The sequence below is a fragment of the Motacilla alba genome, chromosome 1 (assembly GCF_015832195.1).
Source record: "Motacilla alba alba isolate MOTALB_02 chromosome 1, Motacilla_alba_V1.0_pri, whole genome shotgun sequence".
In the NCBI taxonomy this organism is placed as follows: Eukaryota; Metazoa; Chordata; class Aves; order Passeriformes; family Motacillidae; genus Motacilla; species Motacilla alba.
Window position 1 is genome coordinate 13,478,733 of NC_052016.1, and position 9,559 is coordinate 13,488,291.

The 9,559-nt window shown below is 48.0% G+C and overlaps 1 long non-coding RNA gene across 1 annotated transcript; it reads right to left on the minus strand.

Annotated features, from left to right (window-relative positions):
- Positions 1-1,320: 1,320 nt before the first annotated feature.
- Positions 1,321-9,141, minus strand: LOC119704063. The gene is made up of 3 exons (XR_005257832.1): positions 9,006-9,141; positions 3,757-3,857; positions 1,321-2,082 (listed from the first exon to the last, which is right to left on the minus strand). It is a non-coding gene; the product is annotated as an uncharacterized LOC119704063 (long non-coding RNA).
- Between the last annotated feature and the right edge of the window lie 418 nt (positions 9,142-9,559).

The window sequence follows — 9,559 nt, forward strand, 5'->3', positions numbered from 1 at the left end:
TCCTGAGAAGGATCCATGCAGTCCTTCTCAGACATACTTCTAAGGGTGCTTAGACATTTAAATGGCTGACAGAAAGGCTTGAATTTTTCAAGATAGTGATGCCTTGTACCTTCCAGATTTAAGCCAACCTTCAACTGTTTGGTATCAGGGAGACACTCTGCAGAAGGCAGATTATCCCCCAGTGGGGGTCTCATGAAGTTCTACAAAGTGAAATGCCAAGCTCTGTGCCTGGGCAGCAATAATCCCAAGCCACCAGAACAGCCAGGGACTAAGAGGCTGGGAAGCAGCTTTGCAGAGAAGGACCCATGGGTCCTAGTGGACACCAAGCTGAACACAAGCCAGCAGTGTGCCCTTGTGGCAAAGAAAACCAACATCCTGGGAAAACATCAACAGCAGGTCAAGGGAGGAGTCCTTCCCCTCTTCTCAGCACTGATGAGGCACATCTGGAGTCATGCCCAGTCCTGAGCTCCTCAGTACAAAACATATGTGGGCTACTGGAACTGTTCCAGCAGAGGAGCAGGAAAATAATTAAAGGCTTGGAGCACTTCTTAGGTGGGGAAAGGCTGAGAGGGCTGGGACTGTCCAAACTGGAGATGGGTGTGATCTTATCCATGTGTATAAATGCCTGATGGAAAGAAGACAGAGACAGACTCTCCTCCATGGTATATAGTGAAAGGATAACAGGCAACATGCACAAGGTGAAACTCTTTTTTTGTTTTTTAACTGTGATGATGAGTTGAATACTGGAACAGGTTGTCCAGAGAGGTTACCAAGTCTCTGCACACGAAGGTAGTAAAGATCTGACTGGATACAGGCCTAAGCAAGCTGCCCTAATTGAAACATCATTGATCAGGGTTGAACCAGGCAATTTTCAGAGGTCCCTTCCCATCTCAATGATTTGGTGTGTCTTGGGGACACTCTTACATATTCCTCTTGAGCATCCATGTGTGGCATCATCAGGAACAGGGCACTGACTTGAGCCCCAGATTGCACAGAAGTCCAAAGGAGGGAACTCACGTTTTGATGTAAGGGAATGAGAGAAAGATGTCTGTTCTTTGTGTCTCTCACACTTAGCAGAGACACCTCTGTGTGTGCCAGCTGATGCCAAATTTGCATTTTACACATAACTGAGTCTGGAAAGGCAAAAGGAGGCAGTCAAGAAAGCCCTGTGTGATGTCAGTGCACACCTTTCCATGTGTACACGTCTGGATCCATGATCAAGAAACCTCTCACTCCGTTGGACACTTCATCCTCTATTATCATAGTTAGTGTTTTATTATCATTACATTTTTAATTACAGGCATAAATGGATATGTAAATCATCCCCCATCTGAACTAATGAAGAAGCAATTCATTTTCTTTCCCATAGTGGGAGAGGACACTGATGAAGCCACAGCCCTGACACAAGGTTCAAATGACCTGTTTGAAAAATATGTGATAGGGAGCTGTGGAGCTGCCACCTGGAAGATCCATGGGAAGATCTGGGAGCATTGCCTAGTGAGGAACAAGAGGTTGCTCCAGAGGCAGACTCCAATTTCTGTACAGGGAAATCACATTCTTTGTGTATTTCTACAGGGTGTAGGGAAATGGGACTGGAACAGAAGACAGAGGCTGTGTATCAAGAAAAGCTTTGCTGCTGCAACTGATGCCTTCTCCACACAGAAGCAACCCAGCAGAGCCTGGGAATCTGGGCAGTGAGCAAACAGCATACAGGATTTTATGTAAGGTGCACTAACAGTGTGTATTGTTCTCAGCTTCTCAGGTAGAATATTTCCCTTTCTGTCTTGTATTTTATTTCAAAATTCTTTTTCCCCAAGTTGTACAGTCTTGGTGTGCACTGCAGTGACACTTCTGTGGATATAGGATATCCTGTGGATATTCTGTCCAATAGGCCCTGATTTGCAGTTAATGCTGTTTTCTGAAAGCATCTATAGGATCCTGAGAAAGAAATAATTCTTCAGTGCACAAGTAGGTCAGAGGGCATTATCTATTGCTTAAATATGAGATTCCTCTCCTGCTGTGGGCTGCAGAACCTAGTGCTCCTACTTCAGGTTGTTTTGTGACAGAGCTCCTTGGGTTACCCTGCAACAAAAGAAGGCAAACATTGTGAAAGAGACATTTTAATGGTACCTAAAGTCTGATTGGTGTTTCCATATCGCTTCTCTATATCTCAGAGCAGTGGTCCAACCTTTCTGCACTGACACAAAAATTCTGGACTGGATTTGAGGGCTGGCCTGATACTGGAGTGTAACTGGTGCTGTGTGAGGGAGAACAGCAGATGCATCACTGCATCTGGATGCCACACAAAGTTCCTGCTGTCAACAGCTGCCTCTGTAACCAGGTGGTTTGGACTGGAGCTACAAATGATGTTGGTATCAGCATGTTCTGGCTGCAGAGACATCAGCCCCTGAGTGCCACCTTCTGTGGAGCAGACCTGGCTTCCTCTGAGACCATTTCCAACAGGATCCAAGATGCAGTGAACAACAGCTGTCTGCCACTGTGACACACAGCCAGCTCTCTGTTGTATTCTCTTTCCCTGGCACAGCTGGCTGCTGAACTCTCCAAATCCCAGCCCTGCCATCCCCACAGGACCTCTGCAGTAAAATAAAATGGCCTGCAGGTCTGGGGTGAGGCTGCTGGAGCTTCTATTATCCCCGATCTGAGACTCCAGGAAGAAGGAAGAATTTCTCCTTCCCAGAACAGTGTTTCTAATTAGTTTTAGTTTCAGGCAAATAATTTTTGGATGAACCGGCATCCTTCAGCAGGATAATACTTAAATGTGGTTCTTTTGGGGCCCTGTGCATTGTGCATTAATCTCTCCTGCCTTGAAAGAAGAGGTGTCTGTATTTACAGGTTTATCTAGACAACACTGTATCCACATGGAGTAGCATACACTGAAACTTTAAAATGTGCCAGACGCCCTGGTTTTTTGGTTGGTTTTTTTTTTGGTTTTTTTTTTTTTTTTTACCCTTAAGCCGGAGGGTGTTTCTGATTTATTCTTTACTGTGCCCTCTTTGAAAAGGGGGAATGTTGTCTTGCAGCCTTGGGCAAGATGTGGTTTGTCATTCCTCTCACCAGCTCAGAGGTTCAGTGCCAGCTCCGGTGTGCTTTACCTTGCTCTCCCCTCCTGTCCTTTCCTCCCTCCCGAGGAGCAGGGAGGAAATGCTGCCCGTCATTAACCTGTATCCATTCAGGAGTCCTGCCATGGTCTCCAGCAGAAGTGGAAGCAGCCCCTGCTGCTGGAGCATCTTCAGCTGCAGCCCTGTTGAGGCACCCCTCCTGCTGCTGGAGTGTAAATCCTCTTTTAGCCACCCTTCTCATGCTACTTGAAAAATAACTTTCTCTTGTCATTAACGCTGATCTATAGCCGCATTAATGTGTGAAATCACTGGGTGTGAAAATAGTGTACTAACCACTACTTAATGTAATATTACCACAGTAATGTCTCTAAAAATATCTTGTCCACTTGATTGCTTTCATTGTGAACTAGAGATAATGTACCACTTACAGCTGATGATTAAAATTCATAAAGCTTTGGTTCTTAATTACAGCAACTTGCAATCAAAGTGAAATGTCAGATCCTGAATGTTGTTTATCTGTATACAAATTCTCAAAACCAAGAAAATATAAGGATCGTCTACACAACAAAGCTGAGCTGCTTTGCTTTAAGGTTAAGTAAAATAAATACACATATGAGTATATACTGAGACAGGCTGGAATCAGTGAGCATGAGTTCTTTGACAAGGCAGAACTCACCTCATATGAAATGCACATCCTTGGAAAATGTGTTGATGAAGATGGAATTGTAAACTTCATAGAAGACTGTTGTGGATGGATGGAAGTAACTGTTTGATGTGCTGTGAATAGAAATTTGCAAGTCAGGCTCAAGGTTAAACCAAAGATGCAGATATCTGAAAATGCAGAGATGGATTCCCACTGCCACTGGGAATTACCATGGTGGCTGGCAGGAGAGGGCAGTGTCCTTGGTTTCCAATGTCAAAATGACCTAACTATAATCATGCTCTTGGTCAGCAGTGGCACTGCATGACAAAAATCACTTTCTTTTGGGTGCCCTTAGCACTGCATTTCCAGAGATACAGTAATTTTTTTTTCAAGTTAATGCTAAGCCCTGAGGGTTTGCAGTGCTCTGAGTTGTATCTTACCCTAAATTTACTAACACAATCCTTAACTCCCTGTCAGCATAACTTCCTCCCTTTTTTTTTTTTTTTTTTTCTTCTGGTATGTGAGATACAGGCATAGCTGAGTGTAGGAACTGCAGTTCTATTCCATTTATAGTCCTACTGGCGTTCTTCATTTGTTGCATCTGTCCTGTGCCAGTCTGGAAAAATCCAAACCAGAGGGAGCCAATTTGTCATCATCTTCCAACATCATTAAAACAAAATCACATTAAAACAATAGGATCACTTCCTTACCAAATCTGAGTAGGTCCATTTATTTCTTCTGATTCAATGTCAATTTGAAGGAGATCTGAACCATTATTTGTAAACTTCTTTAGAAAAGCTTTTTTTTTTTTTTTCCCCACAGGGTACTCCCACTGTCTCCACAGTGATTATTTTTTGCCAGTAGATGAAAAAAAAATCTTTGCATGAATGGGAAATCAAAGCTTGACAATGATATTCATTTTCTGAGGGTTTCCATACCACGTCTCCCTTTGGGTGTTACTCTTCCTGGCAGTTTTGGGCATCTTTACAGTGACTCTGATGAGGAAAATGCTCAGTTTAAGAGCTGCCCTAGTGTACCCAAGTGCTATTGCCTTGGCAGTTTGTTCCATAGGCATTTGCTGCTTGCCTCCCTCTGTTCCAGCTCCACCTGTGAAGGTTTTTGAAACATGGGAACCATTCCCTCCACTGGCATCAGGCAGCTCTCATTCACTGAGACTCACCCTGGCACAGAGTGGTCCTGCTGGCTCTCATGGCTTGTGATGGTTTGGTAGCTCTCTGCTGGTGTTTACACCACTTGCACATCTTGAACAGCACAGTGAGTTTGCAGTGGGGAAGGATTTGTCTGGCTGTGTGGCTCGGTGAGCTCCTTGGTACGTGCTCTCTAATGCCAGGCTTAGCCACCAACAATTCCTGGCAGCTCCATACTTCTGCCACTGCTGCTGGAGCTCTCCTGCTCACACAGCTTTTCTCCACATGGATCCTGCTTTAGTTGGAGTGAGCCTGTTTCTGGATGCCCTTCTGTACCTGTTTCATGGGTGCCATCCAGAAGACATGCTCAGCCACAAACAAAGCAGAAGCCTCTGAGCAAGCAGAGAAAAATTAAATCACCTTCTCTCCCCAGTTCTGCCCCTTCCCAACTTCAGGCTAACCCCTTGCTCATCTTACAGGGTCCTACTTGAAGCTTTCCTCTACTCAGTACCTGATCCCTGTTGTGGCACGTTAGGTGTGTGTAGCAGTCCAGGCCAAAAATGAACATTCTCATAATCAAAAAATACTGTCTTGTTCCTCCTTTTGACATTCCAGACAGAAAACAAGCAGCAAAAGTCCTGTTCATTTTTATCTTGCAGATAACTTGGCCCCTCACATCTCAAGCAACAAGTTTGCAATATATTATTTTCTACAAAATCTGTAAGACCCATACTTTCTACTGCCAGCCTCTAGTGGTTTATGTCAAGCAGCTTGCAGCTGCAACCAGCAGCTGCATGTACATTTTAGTCAGCTCACAGAGCTCCTGGTCTTCTTCCAGAGCCTCCACAAGCTCATTTGCAGGTATCTCAGGTATCCCTTCTGTGGCACTGTATTCCTCTCAGCTTACTTTTCAGTCCCACTCTTGGGACTGTTCATGGTCCCTGGGAGGTTTAGGTGCTTCTCTTGGGAGCTCACAGTTGCAGTGAGGATGTGAAAGGAGATGTCCTTAGCTAAACTGTCTATGTGGAGCACAGAGGTACAGATAAATGCCCCAATTTTCACGCTACAGTTGCAGCAGGCAGAATGTGGCACAGCAGTGCAGAGACAGGTAACCAGGAGCTGCCTGGCTTGGGGGAGGAATCCAGGATTTTCTGAGCAGTCCGAGCCCACTGAGGAACGTGTCCTCTAGAGGCAATGTCTGACAGTTATCCCACTCACACGAAGCACCACATGTTGACAAATTTAATGTGAGCACAGTGGGCTAGTTTTGCATTTCACCTGTTGCCTCCTCACACTTCCCAAATGATGCAAAAAGGTCCAGGCATCAGAGGGAAGGCAGCCCCTGGCAGTCATGCTCCGTGCCACTGGAAATCCTGCTGGTTCCTGCTGCCATATGCTGCAGGTTGCTCGGGGAGAGAAGGCTCTCTTGTGCCTCTCAGGTTAGCCTTTTATTCCTCGTAACAAGTTCGAGACTGGTGACGACAGCTTTGCTCCTGAGGGTGAGACAGTTAATTTAGATTGGGCACCTGTTGCTTCCCTGTCCTCTCTGGCTGAGGATACATCTCCTTTAAATACTGTATCCGTTAACTACCCAGTGAACAAGAAATCAGACTGTGCAAAGGAGGTGAAGAGGTACAACATGCAAAAAACATGTCCTCCCACTCTCCCTTTTCCACAGGATAGGCGATGTTTGACTTCACACTCCAGGGAGCAGCTGAGAAATCCTTCAGACGGTTAAACATTTCAAATGGTTTGGATGGCTAAATGTCCTAGATTTTTAAAATTTCAGAGAAGTACTTGAGGTACAAAGTGGACCATGAAATGTTTATAGAGATGTTCTTACCCTCCCACTACTGACATCAGAACAAATAATGGAGTAAGGAACAGGAGGTGGGAATTTTAGGGTAACAGGATAGTAAGTGAGTGATGCTAGGTTACAAAATTGATTTCCTATCCTTATAAAGGAAAGGCTACACTAGTCCAGTTTTCGTTTCCCTTGTTTCAGAGAATATCTCATTTCTGTGAAAAATCTGTCCTTTTGATTTAATAGCATTTATATTTCAAGTGAAGCTTTCTCTCTTAGAGGGCTGAGGTTTGGTTGATCCTGGGCTGAGGCTTGGACTAATCAACAGTCACCAGGGGATCCAAAAGGGAATATTGCCAGTGCTGGTAAATTACCATTTACTAAGAGGCAAATGTGTATTCTGGAAATAGAGCTTCTCATTCAGCAGCATGAAGTGAGCGATTTTTCTTTCACTCTGCAGTGAATATGATGCTGGTGAAAGGTCCTGGCCTGAGCACCCTGGGAATTGAGCCCTGTGTAAGCCCTCAGCAGAGAGGCAAAGGATCCTGGCTACAGGCTGCTCATCTCATCCGGTTTCAATGATGGAAGAGGAAACTGAGTTTATACAAAACCTAGCCCAACCCCCAGAAACATCTTGCTTTGTTTATGTTCAGAGCAAAGCCTGCGACTCTCACTGTTAGGAAGAGCTATCCAGACATTTCTCCATCTGACTGACTTCACATCTATTCCTTGATCTCATCGAGAGATCTGGCTTTTAGCTCCCGCTCATGACGTCCCACTTTTCTGTTTCTCCCTCTCTCTCTCTCTCTCTGCTCTCCAGAGTCTGAAAGATCCCTGTATAACGTGATTATGCAACCATGCAAATGGACACGGTTCTTTTAATTTACTGCAAACCCTGCTTCGTGTCTCCCGTTAGGAAAATAAAATCCTCTGTGAGAGATACGCCGTAGAAGGAAGGGAGTTTTGTGCGTCTGGGTCTGAATGCTTAAAGGTGGTATTAGAGATGGAAACAGACTATTTGAAGCAAACCGGTGTGCCACCATCACTCCGCAGGAACCAGCATCAGTTAATAGACTCAGACAGTTCTCCTCTGAATCCTTTCCCCCTAGGAAATGGCAGATACTCGCCTTCCTGGTTGTTTTCCTCAGCTGGAGGTCTCCCCCCCGCTCCCGCCCGAGCCGAGCTGCAGGGAAATGCGCGGTGCGGCTCTCCCCGAAGGCCAATTTGCACCCTCCCACTGTAAACAGGCAGCTGCTTCTCCACTTTGCGCCCAGGCGGGAGGGCCCCGGGGGGCACTTAAACACTCCCCGCTGCCGCCGCCGCTGCCGCGCCCGGCGCTCGGCCAAGGGCTCCCTGCGCCCGGCCGAGGCTGACGGAGGACGAGGAGGAATGAGGCAGTCCCTTACACGCGGAGGGAAGGAAAAAACGCCCAAAGCTTGTACTACTTGGTTAAAGATCCAAGACACCTCCAAGGCCACCCCGTGTTTTCCTCAGAAGTGAGGATGCCCCTCTCCACTGCGGTAGGAGTACGAGCTGTTCAGGTCTGGTGGCCTTTTTCAGCACTGTGATGAGATGTCCCCTGTCACCCCAGTCCCTTTGCCAGGGGTTTGTGACCCTTATCCCACGGGAGGATCCCATGGGTCGTCCTTGGATTACATGTGCTAAGAGCAAAGGTACGGGGCAGGCCGAGGTCTGCCACTGCTGTGGGCTGCAAGCTTGTGCCCGTCTTCCTCCGGCAGCATCTTCCTCACTGCCTGGCCGTGGTGCAGGGGACATATCGGCTCTCTCCGAGTCTCTCTATCTCACTGCCACTTGAGGAGGGTCTCATCTATCCAGAAAGCTCCTCTTATGGAGGAGACAGGGCTCCCTCGCAAATTGGGGCAGCAGCTAGCAGCTCCAGCGTTCTGACAAGCGGCGGGAGGGAGGGAGGAAGGGCTGCAGGAGCGGGGCCGCCAGACTCAGAGAAGGCACTGAGCAGGGGTCCCTCGCAGGGCGGGGCGCTCGGAGAGACCCCCCGGGATGGGGCGGGCTCGGAGGGACCCCCGTGTTGGGGGAGGGCTCGGAGGGACTCCCTGCATAGGGGAGGGCTCGGAGGGACCCCCGGGTTGGGGGAGGGCTCGGAGGGACCCTCCGCATGGGAGAGGGCTCGGAGGGACCCCCGGTATGGGGCGAACCCCGGGGGTTGGGGGCTCGGCGGTGCCGCCCTGCAGGGGGAGCCCCGCCCGCAGTTCCGCGCCCGGCCCGCAGGGGGCGCTGTCGGGCCGGGGCTCCCGCAGTGCCCGAGCGCGCATCCCTCGCCTTCCCTTCCCTCCCTCCCTCCCTGCTCCTACCTTTTTCCGCCTTTTCCCCTTTATTTTCATTCCAGTTACACCCCCCCCCCCCTTTTTTTTATTTTCTTCCCTTCCTTCGGGGGTGCGTGCCGTTGTTGCTGTCTCTCCCCTCGAGTTGCATGCGTCTCTCGCTGCCCTGCTCTCCCTGTCGTCCTGCTGCCTCTGTCAGCTCTGTGTAGCCTGGCGTGTTTCTCTGTTCCTCTCCCCGGCACTCAGCCCTCCCCCTGTGCAGCTCTCTCCATGAAATGGAGCTGAACAATTGCACCGGAGCAGCTTTTTCTGTTCGTGCCATATGTCCATGTGCCGAGACACCATTGCTCTTGTGGTATTTTGGATGCATTCGTGCTGGAAATACTAGGATAATAACAAAACTATGAATTTCTGCCTGCGCCTTTTTGGATTCTAATGAGATTTGAAATCCAGCGTGAATGAGATGTGATGGATGGCTGTACTGATATTTTGAGCTGGTTTAGTTCAGAGTCATCTGAGATGCCCAGGCTGGATAAAGGGGAGCATGGCCCTGGAGGTTACCTGCCATCCAAGCACCAAGAGGA